The sequence below is a fragment of the Pyrgilauda ruficollis genome, unplaced genomic scaffold, assembly GCF_017590135.1.
Source record: "Pyrgilauda ruficollis isolate IOZ18807 unplaced genomic scaffold, ASM1759013v1 scaffold71, whole genome shotgun sequence".
Taxonomy (NCBI): Eukaryota; Metazoa; Chordata; class Aves; order Passeriformes; family Passeridae; genus Pyrgilauda; species Pyrgilauda ruficollis.
This window is the reverse complement of record NW_024528933.1, coordinates 1241405-1253858: the sequence shown is the minus strand read 5'-3', so window position 1 is coordinate 1253858 and position 12454 is coordinate 1241405.

The following is a 12454-nucleotide window of genomic DNA, read 5'->3' as shown; positions in this document are numbered from 1 at the left end:
AAATTTGAGTTATTGACAATGCTCTGTGTCACTTTTTTAGCTCAGATATGGCCTGTAAAAAAGACAGCTTGAATACATTTTTATTGTGTTTTAATTTTGTGTTGATGAGGAAAACAAGGAAAGTTACATTATAATGAAAAATTGAAATATTCATAACCTGTATTGATTATGAGTACTAGTTACATTTGTGGCATGCTTGGGTAAGGAACACATACATGTGCACTTCCATTTGTTCCTGTATTTATCTTCTCTCTTACACAGACACTACTGGCTGCTTTTGGAAGCAGGATAGTGAAGAAGACATTTCTTTTGGTTCAGATAATTTTTAATGCATTCCTAAAGGAACAAATCTGCTAAGAAAGTACTGTATGTCTAGGTAGACTTAAAAAAAAAAATTGCAATCATATTATGAAGGTAAAGATAGGCAAAAAAATGCACATGCATGTATGTTCATTATTGTTTTGCAATTGGACTGATGAATTGATTAAATTTACATTCAGAAAAAATACCCTTGTGAGGATGTAATGTTTTAGAAGAAAAATGTGACTTATAAACAGCAGCTTATAATTTGTAACTGCCATTTTAATTTCTAAGATACTAAGTGGTGTTTTCTTATTATAGCCAAACCAAGGCAAAAGTACTTAAAATTCCATTCATGTAGGGGTTTTTTTATTCAATACAAGGATCTGTTTTGATTTTTGATTTAAAAATTATCTTAAATTGGTCATATTTGAAATCAATGTTTTAAACAGTTGTTAGTGAGTAACTAAAAAAGCATAATAATTTCCTGATATTAAAAGGGGGGAAAAAAAGTTATCCTAAAAACCAATCACTGTAAAGTAAAGAGAACATCAACTATGATACATGTAACATGTATCCATGGCTAGTGGGATACATTTCTGTGTATCACACTTCACAAAAAGGAAAAACATGGCTGGCAGATAAATAAATATTCTGTAAACTTTTAACTTTCTCTACTGAAAGGAAATGCCCCTGTAACTTGATATTTTACCCATATTTTTTGATTCACCTGCTCAAATATAGCTTCTTATCTCTTTTCTCATTGCATTCTCATATAAATACTCCTTATTTAAAATAAACCATTATAGGAAATTAATAATATTATCATGCAGGATTTTTATAGATAAAATGTACATATAAGCCCCAGTTACAAATAAGTGGTTTGATTTTTTATTTAATTTTCTTTAATTGTTAGTTAAGTAATATTAATGTTTCCTTTGAGAAAAGACAGGAAGTATTTAATGGGAAGAAAGCCGTCTTGCAGGATAAGTGCCAGTTATCTGTTACTGGTTATGCTACTGATTGCATGGTAAGGGTTAATGAACCAACCAGCATTTGTGCAATTTAGCACCAGCACCAGCATTTAGCATCTCATGTACCTTATAAGTGAACTCTTATCTCTCTTATTTCATGATGGCTAGCTGTATCAGCTCCCCAGTTCTTCCTGAAAACCACTTTTACCAATTTCTCCAGGGTCTTTCTCTTACTTGTTGAAGGTCCACAGGTATTTGGTGTTGTAGAAAAAAAATCTGGCTATGTGCCCAATTTTTTGCCTCATAGAGATAAATTGCTTTCTGTTTAATTTAAACAGGAATCCACATTTCTGCTTTGATTCTGGAAAATCAAGATAATATCAAAGAAAACAGTTTTTAAATACCAACTGAAGTGAACTCCTTTTCTGGTCTTACCCTCCTTTTTAGTTTGATCCTTTTCTTTAGCAAGAAAGTCCCAAGTCTGGAGATGTTTTTCCTGTCCGTTGTAGAAGGTCAATCAGGATGTCAAGGCAAGACTATAGGTGATATCAAAAGACAAAAGATTTTTTTGTTTTGTACTGTCTTGACCCTTTTGAGGTAATTTTGGTTCTTCTTTCTTCACATGCTGATCTGTCATTTGATGAACTGGGTTGGTGAGACATCAGAAAAATGCAGGGCTTGCCTTCCTTTTCCCAGCGCTCTCTCCCTCTGTCATGCTCTTTCTGTCCACACTATTATCTGATCTTCTTTTACCTGTGTCTCTGAATAACCAGTATTTTTTCCAGTAAAATGCAGATTTTAGTCTCCCTGTATAACCAATATCCTCTTAATGGGTCTGTGTTGGTGTCAAGAGCCCTATATTTCCACTTCTTCCAGCTTAATGACAGTAATAATCCACAACTTAAAATAACATCTATTAAAAGCAGAAAGCAGTTACAAAAGGAGTCACAGTCAAAAGACCAAGCATGCTAATGAACAAAACACTATAAAAAACCACTATCAGTCATGCCTGATTTCCAGGAGAAAACTACTCTCTTCACAAGCAGAATGAATATAGCTCCAGAAGATCTTTAGGCACAGTAAAGGTGACCTGGTGATGGGAATATACTATGGACCTCCTGGTTGGGGTAAGGAAGTCAGCAAAATATTTTTTAATTAACCTGAAGACTGATTACAGACTGTACAAGCATGGTGAAGCTGTCAGGGTGGCCAGAATTTGATGCCCAGGAACACAGCTAAAAATGTGCAAGGATGTGATGGGGCTTTGGTCGCAGAAAACAGGAAGGAGTAGATCCCATTATGGGTGAGGAAAAGAAATAGCAGCAGATCCTTTACTCTTGAAGGGAGCAGATCTGGTCATACTTTGGAAGCAAGTTGGATTCCCATAGAAAGGAGTTCAGGAAAGCTTGCAGGACAGCCTCCTGCAAGCATGAGAACATTATGCCCCAGGATGCAGATGTATCAAAAGAACAATTTGTCTAAGCAGAATAGTTGTGACAGAGCTACAATGACAAAATGCAATGCACAGACAGGGTGTGGATATGGGGATAAGCTCCGGAAGAGAAGTAGTAAAGCATTACGTAGGCATGCAACTTACCAGCTGGCTTTGGCTTTACTGAGGCAAAAACCAGCTCCATAAGAAAAGGCTTAAGTGAAAGGACAACATGTAGGGTCTCTGAAGCCACTCAGTGCACCACTATGTTGTTCTATCTTTGTATTTATTACATGCCTCTACAGTCATATTTTTTGAGACTTTTTATTTAGCAGTTTAATAAAATTGTTAAAACAGGGTTTAAGGACATTCCTATAATATCCTCTTCAGGAAGAGTGTCAGGAAAGATGCTCAGCAGTAAAGGACCAGGGGGTGCTGGTCAACAGCTAGCCAAATATGAGCCCAGGTGGCCAAGAAGGCAAATGGCATCCTGGCCACTCGCCTGGCCAGAAATCGTGTGGCAGTGATTGTTCCTCTGTATTCAGAACTAGTGAGGCCACACCTTGAATGTTTTCTTTTGGGCCTCTTACTCCAAGAAAGACATTGAGGTGTTAGAATGTGTCCAGAGAAGGGCAATGGAGCTGGTCAGGAGCACACATCTTTTAAGTGGCTAAGGAATCTGCAGATGTTAACCTGGTGAAAAGTAGGTTCAAGTGAGACTTTATTGCTCTCTACCACTGTCAGAAGGCTGTAGTGTGGTGGTGGTTGTGGTGGTGGTTAGTCTTTTCTACCAAGTAAAAAGTGATAGGACAGAGGAAACAGCCTCGAATTGTGCCAGAGGAGGTTTAGATTGAATAGTGGGAAAACTGATATGGGGGTCAGGCATTGAAACAGGCTTCGCATTTAAATGACACATAGATGTGGTGTCATGGTTTAATGGTGGACTTGGCAATGCTGGTCTAATGGTTGGATTTAATCTTGATTTTCTTAAACATCTTTTCCAATCAAAATTATTATATTATTATATGAGTCTCTTCTCTTGCAGATGTTCAGTTAAAATTTTGTAATTTTGTTAAAACCTGTGGATCCCCTGGCTAACAAGGTCTAATCCTTTCTGCCCTGCATTATTAATTCTCCCTTCCACTACATGTAACACTTGAGTATCCTCTGAGCACATTTTTTTTTTTAGCTTTTTCTTCAAGAATTGGTGAGAAATATGGGGTAACAAGAAGTCTACATCAGCCTAGCTGTTTCAGAAATGTTGGGCACAGTTCAGAAATTTTCAGTAGGATCATGTTTAACTGAAGACAAGTGAAGTTCAGAATTACACAATACTTCTCTGTGAGGTGCTTTTTAGGATTTGGGACTGTGGAAACTGTATGCCTTTATAATATGTGAGCAAAAGCCTACTGTGCTTCTCAGGTAAAGTATGCTCATTTTAAAATGGTTTTTCCTATGCAGCTGAGTTGTATTTAAATACACAGTGAATGAACTTATCTTTTAAAAAAGTGTTTGGGTACATAGCACTGACATTTTAAAACAAACATTATAACTGCTGGAGAACTGGGTAGTGTTTATGACTTCAGAGAACACAAAAAGATGAAAGAAGCGCTAATATTTCAATGCAGAGAAATTATGTGAATTTAATTTCTTCAAAAAGAAATGGAAAACAGTCTTTTGCCAGCACGTTTTTGCTGCTTTTTCTCGTGTAGGTAAATTATTACATACATGATACCAAGCTCTAATGTGGTTTCTGAATGTCCTGCATCTCAACCATTTTTGACATTATTATCAGTGGAGTTTGATGTCAGGATCAAACCATCCATCCAGACAACCATCACTGAAGTAGATGCAACTACTATGGAAGAAAGCACATCAAATCTATTATAGTGTTTTCAAGAAAAAAACATTATCTCAATAATGACTGAACTAACATAAATGTGGAGAAAATAACCTGAATTAATGAGCATATGTGTGTATAAGACACTGTTGTTTGTCTTTTCAAATGTGTAAGCTGAAGGAGGGGAGCAAACATAAAACACTGCCTGTGGAAGAATTATCTGGATTTGTGACATTGCTCAGAGAAATTTAGTCCTGTAAATTTGAATGGATAACCTGGAGAAATGGATATAATATTTCCTTACGTGACAGATATAAGTAGGTCATAATATGTCAGAGAAAACCATGTTCTTCTTTCTCAAAAGACAAACAATTCTGTATCTCAAGTGATAAAAGGCATTTCAAAGCAGAGTTAAACTATGAAATATTCATCACTCTTAATCTGTCATAATCTTTTAAGGCTGTATGTAAGAGCTCAGTGGGTGCTGTTTTATATTTATGATTTTACAGCACCATGTGTGGGCAAAAAATGCAGGATTTTACTTATTCAAATAGATGAATTTCCCAAATGTTACAGCACATCTTGCACATAACATTCATATTGGAGATTATACGTCACAATGAAGTAAGTGGCATCTACAAAATAGTAAATCAATAGAGAACAATTTGCCAAAATTATTAGACAATAGTCTTTTCTCTCAGCACCACTGAGTTCATTGCTGTTCAGAATTACGTGGTGAGGTAATTAGAACATGCTCAGGAAACTCTAAACCTTTTCAACCTATCTTTTTTGTTACCTTGGTCTGCTAGGGCAGCTGCTGAAAGAAGCCTGTGGGTCACTCTTGGGCAAGTGAGAAGTCCCCATTCAAGGCCAGTGCCTGTGGTGGGACTGTCTGGAGTCAGGCTTTACCAAACCTACAATCTTCAGTGCTCAGGTGCAGATGGCAGAAATTTCCCTAAGCCAGTATTTTTGCAGTCTAAGCTGCTGAGTGGTCTGTGGGATAAGATAGCAGATCCAAAGTTCCAGCTGGCCATTACTGGTGCATGACTGCGTACAACATTTCTGGTGAAGATATTTTTAGCTGATATATTCCTGTGTTTTCTTACTGATAAATTTCCAGATATCAGTATATGCATTTCCCCCTGCACCAGCACTGTAGTGGTGTTTATAAAAGGATGTTATGTTATGTTTTGCTGAGTTATGTTTAGATTTGTTTGCTTGGGCTTAGTAGTTGCATATAATATGTGAAACCTCATAGTGCCTGCTGTTAGTCCTCCAAACACAACTGAAAACATTAGCTCAAAGAATTCATCATTCAGATACTGTTTTTCTCTTCCAGCTCTGGAATATGCCTTTTTTTGAGCCTTAAATTCTGTCAAAATAAATCAGAAGCAGTATATTGAATTTAGGGGTTGGCCAATATTTTTTCCTTATTATGTGTTGCACGTCAAGTTCTAATCTCATAAAATTATAAACAAGTTTACCGGAAAAATTTTTTTTCATTTTCCTATGAGTAGATAAATTTTGTGTCCATTGCTGCTAGAGTCCAGAACTATTTTGGGTGATATTACACAACTGTGCTTCAAATTCACAAGTTTACTTTCTAAATTTGACCTAAGGGGTTTCACAGTTTCCACAACATATTAGATTACTTTTTGCACAAACTTTGTTTTCCTTACTTAATAAATGACCACATTGTGGTATAATAGAAATCTCTACCACCCTCAAAAAAGCAGTTTACATTCTTCCTTTGGAGGAATTTTTATGTGGCAGGGGTAGGAAAAAGGTATGTTGAATTGGTCGAGGCAGGAGGAGGGGGAGAGGTGGAGTGCAGGTGATGAATTTAAATTAAATGAAATTTCTGGATTTCTAGTTCTCTGGCCACTATTTTGATTAAAATTTAATCACACTTACAGAAGCTTTCAGGGTAGCTGTCTCTTCCATAAAGTAAGCTAAATGCTTCAGGTTTCACAGGAAAAAAAAAAAATCTGCTGCTTTTACATGCCCTTTTGGATTTGCTTCTGTGAGCCTTTCGCATACTGAACTCCAGCTGATGTGGATGGAAATTCCACATATGGAGGGCCTGGAGAGTCAAACCCCTTGCTTTTCACATGTTTTTTCCCTCTCTTTCAATATGCAGGAATGCAGGCATTGTACTGGTGTTTTATAAATTTTATGGCTGTTTCCAGATCTAGCTCCAGACTCTCAGCAGCAAACACAAAACCCTATCTTCCCATCCCCCTCCACCCCTCACGGTTAAAGGCAGAATGACTTTTTTCTCAGACTTAGGTCAGAAAAATTTTACTGTCTCATGAGAGATAATCGGCTGGGTGGTTTCTGGAAGAGGCAAGGGGAGACAGGGAACCAGCCTGGGTCACTTAGGGGGCAAAGGGCAGTGAAAGGTCAGTGGGTCTATGCCTTACTGTCTCCCTTTTTTTTTCTCCTCTTCACATTCTCCCTCAGCTACCACTCTGTTACCCTCTCAAACCCCTTAACTCTACTGTATCTGTAAAAATATTGTTATGAAATCTCTATAACTTGAGACTCAGTAAAAGATGTAAGGAAAGTAGCCATAATAAAAGCCATCTAATGATAAAACATACATTTTAATTTTTTTTTCTTTTTTTTTTTTTAAAGGCCAGTGACCTTTATCTGTGGAAGTCTGTCAAATCTGTGGAAATATGTCAAAAGGAGAAAATAATACAGAGTCTAGTTTTGGGCATTTTTTTGAATGATATTAAGAGGGTAAACCTTCAGGCATCGAGAAAGGATGTTCACCTTAAAATCTGTATTAAAAAAATACTGAAGTTCTGATTTATAGTGCTGTAAGTAGCAGTCATAAATCAATACAATTGATGACTTGCACATCACTGAAGACAGGGACATTCTTTAATTTTAAAATTTTTGTCTGGATGATATTTTCACTTTTTTCCCTCATACTGTTTAATGTCAAATTGCTTAGACAGTCAGTATACATGTCCCCTGTTTGTTTTTATTAAGATAAATATTTTGCAATAATGCCTTTGTAACTGACATTTTGAGAAATTTCAAACTAAACCTGACCAGTATAATTTTCATTTGCATTTAATGCCTGCAATCTGTAAACTTGCAGTCTGTATGCTTGGCAGTGACAGCAAAGAATAAAAAGTGCTCTCTCCTCCAGAGAGCATCTGATATGCCATGCCTCAGCTCTCAATGAATTGCAGTATGTAAGCCATCAGAGCTGGCAAAATGTCTGTGAGAAAGGCTTTTCCTGATTCTACAAACATTTTCAAACTCTTTGGTCTTCCACAGAGGAGGGTGTGTAAGCAGGAAAATTGCTTCTCTGATGTGCATGCAGGTCTTGTTTTGCTGGGGGACTTCAACCACACAGACGTCTGCTGGAAAGTCTGCAGCAATCTTTAGGCAGCCCAGGAGACTCCTGGAATGCATGGGGATAACTTCCTAAGCCAAGTGATAGAAAAACCTACCAGAGGGAACGCAGTACTAGATACGACAGTCACCAACCTAAGTGCGCTAATCAGGGATGTCAGTATTGGAGGTATATACCCCACTGCACTGGGCTGCAGTGATCACACACTGATGGAGTTTGCAGTCTTGAGGAATATAGGTCAGGTAAAGAGTCAAAGCTGGACCCTGAACTTTAGGAAGGCAGATTTCCAACTCTTCAGGGAGATTGTCAATGGGATCCCCTGGGAAACGGCTCTTAGGGACAAGGGAGCAGAACAGAGCGGGCAGATATTTAGGGAAGTCTTCCACAGAGCACAACAGCTGGCAATCCTCGGGGGCAAGAAGATGAGCAAGGAAAGCAAGAGACAGAATGACTGAGTAGGGAACTGCTGGTCAAACTAAAGGAAGAGAAGCAAATGCAGACAGTGGAAAAAGGGACAGACAACCTGGGGAGGGTATAGACATGAACCACGATTATGTAGGGAGGGGGAGAGGAAGGCCAAAGTAAAATTGGAACTGAACATGACAAGGGACGCCAAGAATCACAAGGGCTTCTACAAGTATGTCAATCAGAAAAGGAAGTTCAAAAAGAAGGTTTACTGCCTCTGATAAATAACGCTGTGAACAAGTAACAACTGATCAGGAGAAGGCTGAGGTACTCACAAACTTTTTGCCTGTTTTCAATGGCAGCTCCTTTCCCACATCTCTTGAGGGGATGGACAGCAGGATGGGACTGGGGTGTCAAAGTGCTCCCAGTTATAAGTAAATATAGGGTTCTTGACCACCTGAGGAACTTGAATTTGCACAAGTCTTTGGGACCTGATGAGCTGCATCCTAGAGTTCTGAGGAAATCCACTGATGTAGTTTCCAAGCCACTCTCTGTGATATTTGAAAAGTCATGGCAGATAGGCAAAATCTCAGGGGTCTGGAACAAGGGAAACATTGTACCCATCTTTACAAAGGGAAGAAAGGAAGACCCTGGGAACTACAGCTCTGCCAGCCTCCCCTCTGTGCCTGAGGAGATCATGGAACAGAAGCTGTGGCACATGGAGGACAGGGAGCTGATTCAAGACAGCCAGTATGGCTTCAGTAAGGGCACGTCCTGCTTGCCGAGCCAATTGACTTTCCGTGATGGAGTGATTACATCAGTAGGCAAGGGAAGAACTACAGATGCCATTTATTTGGACTTCTGTAAAACCTTTGACACAGTCCCCCACAACACCCTTCTCTCTAAATTGGAGAGCAATGGATTCAATAGATCAGTAGATTAGGATTTGGTTGGATAATTACATCCAGAGGGCAGTGATAATGTCTCAGAGTCCCAATGGGCATCAGTCACAAGTGGTGTCTTGGAGTCCATATTTGGACCAATGTTATTTAATGTCTTCATTAATGACATAGAGGAATTGAATGTGAATTTGAACCCTCAGCAAATTTGTTAATGACACCGAGCTGAGTGGTGCAGCTGACACACTTGAAGGATGAGATGCCATGCAGGGGGACCTGGACAAGCTCAAGAAGTGGGCCCATGGGAATCTCAGGTGGCTTACCAAGATTGAGTGCAAGGTGCTGCACCTGGGTCAGGGAAAGCCCCAGCACCAACACAGGCTGGGGATGAACAGATCACAGCAGCTCTGGGGAGAAAGACTTGGGGGTGCTGGTGGGTGAGACGCTGGACATGACCCAGCCATGGGCACTCACAGCCCAGGAAGTCAAATGTGTCCTGGGCTGCATCCAAAGCAGCATGGGCAGCAGGGCCAGGGAGGGGATTCTGCCCCTCTGCTCTGCTCTGCTGAGAGCCCACCTGGAGCCCTGCATCCAGCACAGGACGGACATGGACCTGTTGGAGTGAGTCCACAGGATGCCACCAAGTTCATCAGAGGGAAGAGAGCACCTCTCCTGTGAGGCAAGTAATTTTCTCATTATCGGGGCTAATAGAATTGGAATTGCTCAGACTATAAAAAAGAAGGCTTCGGAAAGAACTAATTGTGACTGAACAGTACCTGGGGAGAATTTACAGGAAAAACTAGGCAAGACTATTTACAAGAGCATGTAGTGACAGGACAAGGAGGAATGGGTTGAAATTAAAAGAGAGTAGGTTTTGGTTAGATATTAGGAAGAAAGTCTTAACTGTGAAGGTGGTAAGGTGCTGGAACAAGCTGCCTGGTGAACAGTTGTGAATGTCCCATCCTCAGAGCTGTTCAAGGCCAGGTTGGAAGTGTTGCCCTCTGAGCAAACGGGTCTAGTTCCAATCCAGCAAGGGGGTTGGAACTAGATGATCTTCAAGGTCCCCTCCCAAGCCAAACCAGTCTATGATTCTATAACTCTATCCATCTATGTTGAAGCCAAATCTCTATGTTGTGTGCCTTTGCCTCTTGACTTCATTTAGGTTCATTAGAAGGCAAAAATCTAGCCTATTGCATATTACAGAATTTATTAGCATGATCTTGCTAAATAATGGGACTTTTTATCTGTCCTGTACTTACTTTGAGTAAGTTTGAAGAACATATAGGGAAGTTTGTTCACTTCTATTGGTATAAATTCATGTGAGCACCTTGCTTATTTGGTTTTTTTTTGAAAGCAAATTGAATTCAAGTGCCACCCTGTAAAAGACATGTAATTAGTAGTGCTATACTGAGAATCTGACACAGTTATTTTTTCCCTGGATACTGAGAAGGTTCATGAACAAAAGTGAACAGCCTATGTTGAAAGGTTGATAAAGTGGCACATAGTACTTCTCATTGTTATTCTCAGAAGCAATCTTTTAATTAGAAACACAGCTATTGATCTAACAATGCAATGAGAACCATGTTAATGAATACCAGAGGACCATGTGACATTTGTGTTGCTTAGTGCTGCTTAGAAAGCAGTATCCACGTGGAACACAGGCTACTCTCAGCACTGAAAATTGCCGTTGAAAATTGCATGCCCTCAGTGTTATTTTTGCTATTCTCCCAGAGAAGGGGACATATGTCATTTTTAAGGTGCTTCACCACATCCTCTGGATTCTTGAATTCTTTGAGAAATGACAAGGATGGGAGAAGAGAGCTCATTAAGGAGCCCATTATAGCAGTTTTATCATCCATTTTGTAACTTGAACACCTTTGCTATTTTCACCTGGGGAAACAAACATGCTACCCTTATAGAGAAAGCCACCTGGGCTAGCACAGCCACTTGCTACTCATTTCAAACAGCTGGGAGTAAATATCCCAGTGGAGTGAAATTAAATTAATAAAGCTAATTTCACATTCCTGTGGTGGGGATACTTCTACTACTGGTTGTCTTTCATCTCTCTAATCTGGAGAAGATCCCATTTTCACTCTGTGACAGCCCTGGCCCTTCCTGGGTTGTCTAGGGGACATTTTGCGGGGGGGGGATGGTGGACGTTGACTGCCATCATACCTGGGGGTGCTCCTTTTTGCAGGGGTGAGTTTTTCTTTCAGTACAATGAAATTTTGAGCATTCATTCTTGGCTGGTCTGTTAGTTTTTCTCCCTTACATCCACTCCAAGTTGTTTCTGATATTGCTGCTATGCCCTGTCTTGAACTTTTAGGCATGGCCTAAGGGGGGCTGCTGCACTACTAGCCTCTCTGCAGCAGTCAGCTACTAATCTGAGTACTAAGCCTGTCTATCACCATCATAAAATCCTTGCACTGTCCTCTGGCATACACTTCATGTAACTGCACTTATATGCCTGCATGCAGAGGTGCAGGATTTATCCCTGACTGGCTTCTAGTGGCCTGTCCTGCGATCATTTTGGGAATGAATGAGTATAGGACAAACTGCAGTGACTTTATCATTCAAAATTTATACAAATAAACTACCAGTGATCATGCCTAAAAGTGTGACTGAGAGCATGCAATAACATTTCAGGGAGTTAGCTTCAACAGTAATTTCTACACAACAGTACAACAAATACTGTAAAAACTATAAAAGCAATCATCATAATGACTCCTTGCCACAACCCTGCCCCATTCTCTGGGCCCCTCACTGTCAATGAGGAATGTGGTTTCTTACAGGCATACATTAAATATTCTGTCTGGGTTTAAACTATTCTGCCCACAAAGTTTAATACGCAGGCTTGATGGCACTAAAAATACTAATGATTTGGTTTGCAGATTACTAGTTGTTGTGGTTGTAAATATGTTGTCATGCAAATGCCTATGGGATTCTGTTTATGAAGGCAGCTACTTTTTCAACTTTTCTGGGGCTGGCTTTCAAAGATGAGACATTCTTCCCAAAGATGCTTATAACTGGAAATGCTTAGCAGGAGTACAGTAAGCATATAAAGTCTGATCCTTATGCTGTTCAGTGGGTTTTCAGAAGAGTTATCTCCTATACAAGGCTTTTAGGCAGGCAGGTCAGGTCAATGTGAAAAACAAATTGTGCAAACACAGGCCATCACCCCTTGACAAATCCACTTTTTGCAAAAGTGCTCCAATGAATATGTGTTTGCAA